A 9113-nucleotide genomic window follows, 5' to 3' on the forward strand; every position below is an offset into this window, starting at 1 on the left:
TAAATATGCAAAACTTTACTATAAGAAACTCATAGAATTAACTTATTTCAAATAAATACTATTTTATTTTTAAAATGGAATTTATTTAGAATTCAAATCTTTTACTACGCTTTTTTATGTAGTATTTTTCCTGGTTAGTCCACCCATAAAAGTCAGGCTCTGTTTAAGACTTTCAAGTACCTAAGCAGTAAAATAAAGTCAGCGTAACGTTATTTTTTATCATATTTATGGTTACTGGGGAAAGTGCCCATGCTTTACACGGTCCCAAGCTTCATAATGATTAATTTTTTTCTATGTTTTTCAATTAATATGAATGCGCAATATAATTTAAAAACGGGACACTGTGCGCTAGTTTTTAAAATATACGTGCGACGAATCACATTTATTGAAAAACATTGAAAAAATTTAGCCTTTATGAAGTTTTGAAGCCGTGCAAAGCATGAGCACTGGACACTTTCCCCTAATAATTGTTTTGTACGTCATACTTTCGAAGTGAGTTATAACTCTTACGTTACAGTGAGGTAATTTTTAATATTACAAAAAAATATTATTAGTTCTTTCAAAGAAGCTCCGTTACAAAAATATTACTAATAGTTGAAATAATATTTCAGAGGTTATATCATCTAAATTCTCTAATATACTTATTCACAAAATTTAAACTAAAATTTGCCATTTTTATACGTTTATAGAATAGTAAAGACATGTCTGAAAATGATCTTTGTGCTTAGAAAGTAAAATGGTAATGGCAATTACAAAAACTTACGTTTTACTAACATAATCCTACTTAGAAAAAAATACATATTCAAAAGAAAATTCGAAAGACTTGTATTATCTTTATAATAGTTCTTATGACGTAATTATTTGAACCAAAAACGTAATATTGAGATAATAAAGAGACAATGCGCTGAGGGAAACCCCAAGTTTTGTTGCATGGGATTAAAGTTGACATTTTTCAAATTATCAAAATTAACTGTAGTAGTCTAATCTGGGGAGGATATCAAAGGACTCTTTCACGAAAATTAAGCCATGTCAACATTATTATTTATCGTATTGACGATTTATTTAATCGATCCATTGAAATTATTCGTGTATTGGTGGTTATTAGTACACTGAGAGAAATCCGAAAAAGTTAAAATAACATTCCGGAAATGTTAATTTTACCCTACAGTATTGATCCAAAATTGGTGTAAATATTACCCTTTTTAGGTGTATTGGGGATTAAAGTTACCCTTTTTCATGTTAATTTTACTCTTAAAAGGGTGTAAAATTAACATTAAAAAATGTTGATATATTTTTACACTTAAAAAGTGTTAAAGTTATGAGGAAAAAAGGTTAATCGCACCCTATTTTTTTTTCTCAGTGTAGGAAAATGGACCCAATCAATGGAAATGTAGAAATTCTCTAATACAGGTTTCAGACCTAAGGCTTAGCCGTATGGCTTATCTACTCTAATTTCTTTTAAAAAAGGTTTTTTTTAAAATGTAATTCAGAATTGAATTATTAAAGATCAATGACCTATTGGGTTTTCAAAAACCTATAAAATAGCTCGCTATTTAAGATTTTGACACCTTCGGGAATTTGGTTAAACCTCTTGTCTGAAGATCGCTTAATGTAAGTTTAATGTGAGAATTGAGCCCAATACCTCAAAAATCATTTTCAATTAAGATTAAGAGTGAAAAGTAGAGTTAGGTTTCTAGAGGTATAGGAGAAAAGTGAGGTAGATTGCTGGTTATGCACGTTATTGTTGTAAAGGTTGTGAGGAACTTACCTCTCCCAGGAAAGCCGGCGTGGAGCATCATCCTTGAGGACGGGACTAGAGGTGGTCTTTGATGTTTGATTGAGGAGTCGTGATAGTTTATAGAAGGCAGTTCCTCCTTGAGAACTCGTTGTAGACTGACTGGAAGTCCCAGTAGTGCCGAGAGTACCGCTCGAAGTGCCCAAATTCGAGGGAATAGCTGCAATGCCTGATGGGCCTGAAGTACTTCCACCGGACATTCGATAAGCTCTCGCGGCAACGACATGAGGCGCTGGAATCCTGCAAAGGGATTTTTGTACAAATACAAACCCCTTCTACATGAAACTATCTTTCCAATAAATGCCCATAAAAAAGTTTATGAGCGTGAAACGTAAGGGAAACTTACCGAAGCACAACAGTACCATCTGAATGGCGTTCCAGGTCGTCAAAGGCATAAATGTAGGGCTCGGCACTATTGACAGCGCTGCTGCTCGTTGTTGATGTCGTTGGGAAGGTATATGGTGAGCCGGCACTCCTGCGTCTATAGTCGAGACTGCTGTCATCACTGGTCAGGGATATTCTTGGCGATGTGCGTGGCTGAAGGGATAATCGTGCGGCGAAGCTTGTGTTTGAGAAACCTTCTGCAAAATATTTAGAAATAAATCCCCCATTGTAGGAACTTCAGTAAATTCTCTCCACAAGATTTATCTTGCAAATCCCCAAAAATCAACGAGGTTTATCGATTGTCCTTGCACAGTAAAAAAAACAGTCTATTACATATTATTCTTCACTCTTTTGGAATTCAAAATAAACCTCAATAATTTTACATTGTATATTTTTTACAGTGTACTTTTTCTTGGACGATAGCGCTTTCTTGATACCCAATTTTTCGATGATTGAGTGAATGGAGCAAACTCGATGATCAATGAATTTTTAATACGTATTTCCGGAAGGGTTTTCACACTCTTTTTCTCCCAAGCCAGACATTGAGTGTTTTAAAATTAAGCGAATCAACATCAATCTAAATTAGATTTATCAAGTGCTTACAGAGTTTATAGGTCGAAGAGTGCTCGATCCTAATTAATTTCAGCTTATACAGCAAGAAAAGTGTTTTCTTTACTGGTTGAGGTGAAAAAGGCTTAATACAAAATCTTTTCTAAAATTATCAAGCTTATAATAAAAATAGATTTTCTGTCTTGACTTGTTTCAAGGAGAACTCCAAAGGAGAATGTTTAGCAAACAAAGTTTATATTCAGAATGTCACAACATGTCCAAAAAGGGCACAAAGGGGTTTTGATTAAATTTGTGGACAAGTGAATATGATGAAAGTTGCAGAAATGCACTTGAGATTTTCTTCTCAAACTACCCTCCTTGATAAGATCCTTCGACATATTCCCAGCAGGAGATTTTCATTTTATATGCAAATTCACAAGAAGTTGGTTAGATTTATTTAAATATCGAATTATGCAAAACATTGAATTTTAATTAACTCATTTTTAACGTATTCACGAGAAATTTGATGTGGTTGGGGGGATAATTCCTAAATTCAATCAAATGCCATACCAGTTTAAAACCATTTTCCGAAAGTACCATTCTTATTCCAACAATGGGATTTAAATTTAAATAATTGCCCCGCAATTCAACAGCTTTTAAGCTCTTATTCAATTCAACGATGATTAAATAATGATTTTTACAATTGTTTATGGGCTTATATACATTTTTAATTAAAAATCAATAAATTACAATGAAAAATTATTGCATGCGACACGTGATGTCAATTAAATTTCATCTCAACTATTGTAGTTGACACGAAGCTCCATGTTCTTCAGCTGGACTCATACTTTGATAAAGTATTTATTGTGACACTTTAATGTCTATTTATTTATTTATTTTACACTGAATATCGCAAAATAGGTCCATTTGTATTCAAGGTTGTAATGGAGAAGATTTTGCAATAAATTATGAATTAGTTTAGGACGGCCAGACAGGGAAACCTGAATCGATGACAGTTTCCCATATTAACAATAAATTAATTGATATATATAGGCAATATTTTAAAGGAAAATATATACAATATTTGATAAAATTTTATTATATTTTGAATATACATTGCAAAACGAGATTGCAGAAAATTTGGCTGATATTGTACCAAAGTCAGTGGTATTATATCAAAGACGTAGTATTGTTAGGTAATTGGTAATACAATACGTACAATACAATTGTTCCTAGTATTGATAGTTTTATATTACATGTTTAAAATTCTTTTATAATTAACACCAACAAAGTTTCCATTTAACCCTTTAAGGACGATTGGAACACCAGTGTCTCATAAAGAAAATAACTTTTCCTGACTACCTAAAGTTATTTTTTTCTTATGTTTATACGTAATTGCAAAGTAGAAGGTTGAAGGAATCTAGGATATTTTTTGCAATCTCCACCTATTTGCTAAATAGTAAATTTTTAAGCTAAAAAATTACGAATTTTTAAATTCTCATATTGAAAATTAATTTAAATTATTTTTTTTTATACTTCCCGTTTTTTTAAGCAACACCGTTCTGGAAAAGGAAACTATAATACTCAAACATAATATTTTTCGTTACAGTGAAAATTATCAGTCATTGATATCATCAAAAAAATTATTTAAATTTTTGGGCTATTTTTATCCCTATCGTTAGTCACTGAGAGAAATCAGAAAAAGTTAAAATAACATTCCGGAAATGTTAATTTTACCCTGCAGTATTGATCCAAAATCGGTGTAAATATTATGCTTTTTAGGTGTATTGGGGGTTAAAGTTGCCCTTTTCATGTTAATTTTACCCTTAAAAACATGTAAAATTAACATTAAAAAATGTTGATATATTTTTATACCTAAAAAGTGTTAAAGTTGTGAGGAAAAAAAGTTAATCGCATCCCCGCTTTTTTCTCAGTATAGAGACAAAAAATACACCAAATCAGACTCGGTTGGCTTTTCGAAAATTAGATGTAAGACATTTTGCAAGTTTTGTTTATCGGTTTCATTTTTATTGCTAATTTTCGGTCAATAAAAACTGTCTCGTTGTTAAAGGGTTAATACTGAAGAAGGAGCTCATAAATGATTTACTAAAAACAAAGAATTTTTATTTTAGTTACAAATAAAATAAATTATGAATTAAAAATATTTTTTATTCACTATGAAACATGAGAAAAATTAAATTATTACATTAATGTGTGACTTTTTTTTATTTAGGTGAATTTAAAATATTAGTTTGATACTAAATAAAATGTTTAAGTAAATATTTACAAGGTGCCAGACTGAAGGTGCTATTCTAATGAAAAAATCAACATAGTTTTTTTTAGCACCTTACTGTTCTTAAATGCTTCTGCATTATCGACTTTTTCTTGTACTGGTTCTTTTAACGACCGTTTGGTGGTTTTAGAACACGGCCAGGACTGGGAAAAGCATCCCCTGCCATGTGGCTTGTGGAGTTGAAGCCAAAGCTCACTTTTGTTTTACATACGAACTGGTACGCACTGAGAAAAAACGGGGGTGCGATAAACTTTTTTTTTTCATAACTTTAACGCTTTTTAGGTGTAAAAATATATCGACATTTTTTAATGTTAATTTTACAAATTTTTAAGGGTAAAATTAACATGAAAAAGGGTAACTTTAACCCCTAATACACCTATAAAGCATAATATTTACACAGATTTCGGATCAATACTTCAGGGTAAAATAAACATTTCCGGAATGTTATTTTAACTATTTCGGATTTCTTTCAATGTGGAAATTTCTCTGTATTTGTTTTGGAAGTTACTGATCCCTTTGGAGGGATAAATATACTAGATTTCTGTGTAAATAACTTTTGTCTATCGGTTTTGTGAGCTGCGTAAAGGAGCTGGCATCAAAAGATAAATAATAATGCTGGCACAACATTCCATGAAGTAACAAGGCCTTCCCGCAAGGGGATTTCTAGACATGCATTATTATTTTTTTCTTGTGCGGGGAGAGGTTGTCAGTCCTATGCACTTGGAATTAAGCAGAATCAAATAGCTCCATACAAAAAAGAGAACTTGCCATGGAGACGGGGAAAAGCAGTCGAGACAGGAACCAACACAGAGAAAAGTCGATAATGCAGTAGCACTTGAGAACAGTAACCATGGCTCCTATATGATTCAAATGTTTAAAAGTTCAATGTTTTTGTAGATGTTTTTGGATCGCTTATATGGGCTTCAGACCTAAGGCTTAGTCATATGGTTTAACTGTTCTAATTTTTTATCAATCAAGATTTTTGGAAAAATTTAACTTAGGATTCGACTATCAAGGACAAATGGTCTATTCGATTCTGAAAAATCAATAAAATTGATTGCTATTTGGGTTTTTGAGACCTTCAGAAACTGGGTTAAACTTCTAGTCTGAAGACCGCTTTAGATGAGTACGAACTCATTAAAATTTCCTAAAAGCGTTCATCAGAGTTTAACTATACACGATATTCATTCAAGTATTCGTAGAGCGCTTTTCAAAATTACAAAATTGATATTCTTTTCAGATTGGTCAATTTATTATTTCAGGGATTTTTTTTATTCTTACAAAGGATCTACACAGAGGATATATAAATCGAAAAGTCCTCAGGTTCTCCTTTATTGTTCTCAAGTGCTTCTGAATTATCGACCTGTCTATTGGTACCTGTCTCCACTGTTCGCCCTTGTTCTTGCTGTGTTCTTAGACCACTAAACAATCGTGACAGGAAATAACACAGAGAAAAGTCGATAATGCAGAAGCTTTGAGAACAGAAGTGCTATAAAAATTTCTTTTTTCATTGGAATAGCACTATATTCCAATAGAATGAATGAATGAATTATAGCATCATAGGAATCCCACTTACGAAAAATGATATAGCCTAAACGCTTTTGCTTTGAAGCAATTTCCGCTTTTTCAGATGGTTAGTTTAGTTGAAAATTCCAACAAATATTAACATGGTGAAAATTTCAATTAAGCTTTTTTAAACGTATCAGTAGTTTTTCCTCCTCTACTGTATACGTAAAATTCCAAGTTTCGGCATTTAATTGGATTATTTTAATTGGATTTTTGTATAAAATTGGTGATAGTGATTGAATTTTTCTTGTCTCGATATTTATAATCCAAATCGTTCATTCTTTGCATCAGATGACATAAAATTTTTGCACTGTAAATATAGATATGGACCAAAACTGAAGAGCTTTTTAAGCAAAACTGATAGCTGTGCAGAATTTTAATTGATTTCCACCTTTATTGTTTCTCAGGATAGTGTTAAGCAGTCGTACCATTGATGGAATTAACTCACCCGTATTGAGTCGATTCGGATCGATTTGTGTGTGCAGAATTGATATTCCGGGCACAATGATGGCAGGCAGTGTTCGGGAGCGCAGAAGTGGTGCAGGACGGCCTCTCGAGGACTTTCCACCGCATGTCTGTGCAGCAAGAGCAGCAGCAGCTTGAGCGGCTCTAGAAGTATAATAACAAAATGGTAAGTGAAAGTACTTCATTGAGCAGCCCCTCACAGAGCAAGAACTCAAGCATTTGCCCATTATTAATGTTACTTGGCAATGTGACTGTGTTGTAAGAGATGGTCATTAACTCGGAGATGGAAGTTTCCATCAATTGCCCAGAAAGCTACATTTGAACTTAAGTATCCCCACAAGCTCTTTCTCTCAACATCAAATGAGTCATAGCAGCAATGTGGGGCAGGTCATTTATGAATGATTTCGGGAAATTTTACGTCTTGAGAAACCCTATACAAGAATTATGCTATATATTCTCAGATTGCCAATGAATGCCCAAGTCGAGCAAAACAAATATACCAAATATAGAGCTAAATACCCAAGTAGCAAATTATGATGAAAGTCTGGGTTATTTTTTCACGTCATACTCACGATTCTTTAAAAGATTTTTTGCTCCGAATAGCTCTGAAGAAGGCTAGCAAGGTAAACGTCCTTAATCATATTTACGATATTTTTACCTCTTTTTACAAAAAAAAATAAATAAAGATTTGCAGAAGAATTTAGCCCTAGAATTATTGTATAATAAATTAACATGTGGTTGCTCTAAATAAATTGAATTCAGCAAATTTCCATCTTAAAATTACTCATTATCCATTTGAAGACGAAGAAATGATTTTTTTTGCAAAATTTCAGCTATTTGCTACATGATATATATTTAAGCTGAAAATTGAGCAATTTTCAAATTGATAAATGATTTTAATATTTTTTCATACTGCTAATTTTTTAAGCAAAAACCTCTTGGCACTAAAAACTACTATAACCACACATATTATTCATAATAATTAAAATTATAATTCATTGGTATTTTCAGAAGAGCTTCTTATAGGTTAAGGGCTATATAGGCTCTAATTGTCCATAGAGATAAAATTAAACAAAATCCGATTTTTTGGCCTTTTCAAGGTTAGATGTAAGACATAATTGATTTTGTTTATCAGTTTCATTTTTATTGAATCCGTTATTTTCGGTTAGTGAAAAGTGTCTCGTCCTCGGACGGCTCAAGCTTCAGACAACTCAGTTTTTATTCTATGTGCCTTATGGATTTCACCCATAGCTTTTCCTGGTAATTTAAGGCATTGGACCAGCCATTAAAATATAATATTATAATGGATTAAATTCATTTAAAACACATTGAAAAGAATTGTTCGAAGCTTGAGTTGTCCGAAGGCAGCGCGCTTTCCCCTAGTCTTTTGAACTAAATTATTTTTGTTAAAATTATTAACTCATACTTAATAAAGTATTTATGGTCAAAAGACAGTTGAAATATTGTGGATGAGTAATAGTGATTAGTCTGTTGAAAGTGAGATATCAAGTTGAGAGCAATTCGCTAAATTGAAAAAAACATGCGGAGGAATTTTTTTGTCGCATCAGGAACTATTCCTTTGCCTAAACCTCTTTTTTTCTTTCTCATGGCCTCCACACTCTACACACTATGAGAAATTTCTTTAAAAAATGCCTTTTTAAAGAAAATTTCCCCTATCCTTGTAGGCAGAAATGTCAGAATTTTTTAAAGAGGCAATTTTTGGCGAAAATTGTTTCTAGTGTGTAGACACCAAGGGAATACTTTTGCATAACAGATAAGTGATTTGTAAAATAGTTCCGAGCTGTCATAAATTTCAGGTCAGTTCTATATACAAGTTATATTATCGAATTCAATTTAAAATTAAAATGTGAAAAATCCTAGTGTGATAGCACAGTATAACTGTGTCATTAGTACGTATCCTACAATTGGTAAAAAATACAGAAAAAATGTTCAGAAAATTTTGTAATTTTTAGTTATTATTATTATCGTATCGGGACATTCGTTACAATGCAATCGTATTATGTTATATTACTGTTGATCCCGTGCAGGAAGAACCTGCTA

This window comes from Phlebotomus papatasi, chromosome 1 (genome assembly GCF_024763615.1).
Source record: "Phlebotomus papatasi isolate M1 chromosome 1, Ppap_2.1, whole genome shotgun sequence".
Lineage (NCBI taxonomy): Eukaryota > Metazoa > Arthropoda > Insecta > Diptera > Psychodidae > Phlebotomus > Phlebotomus papatasi.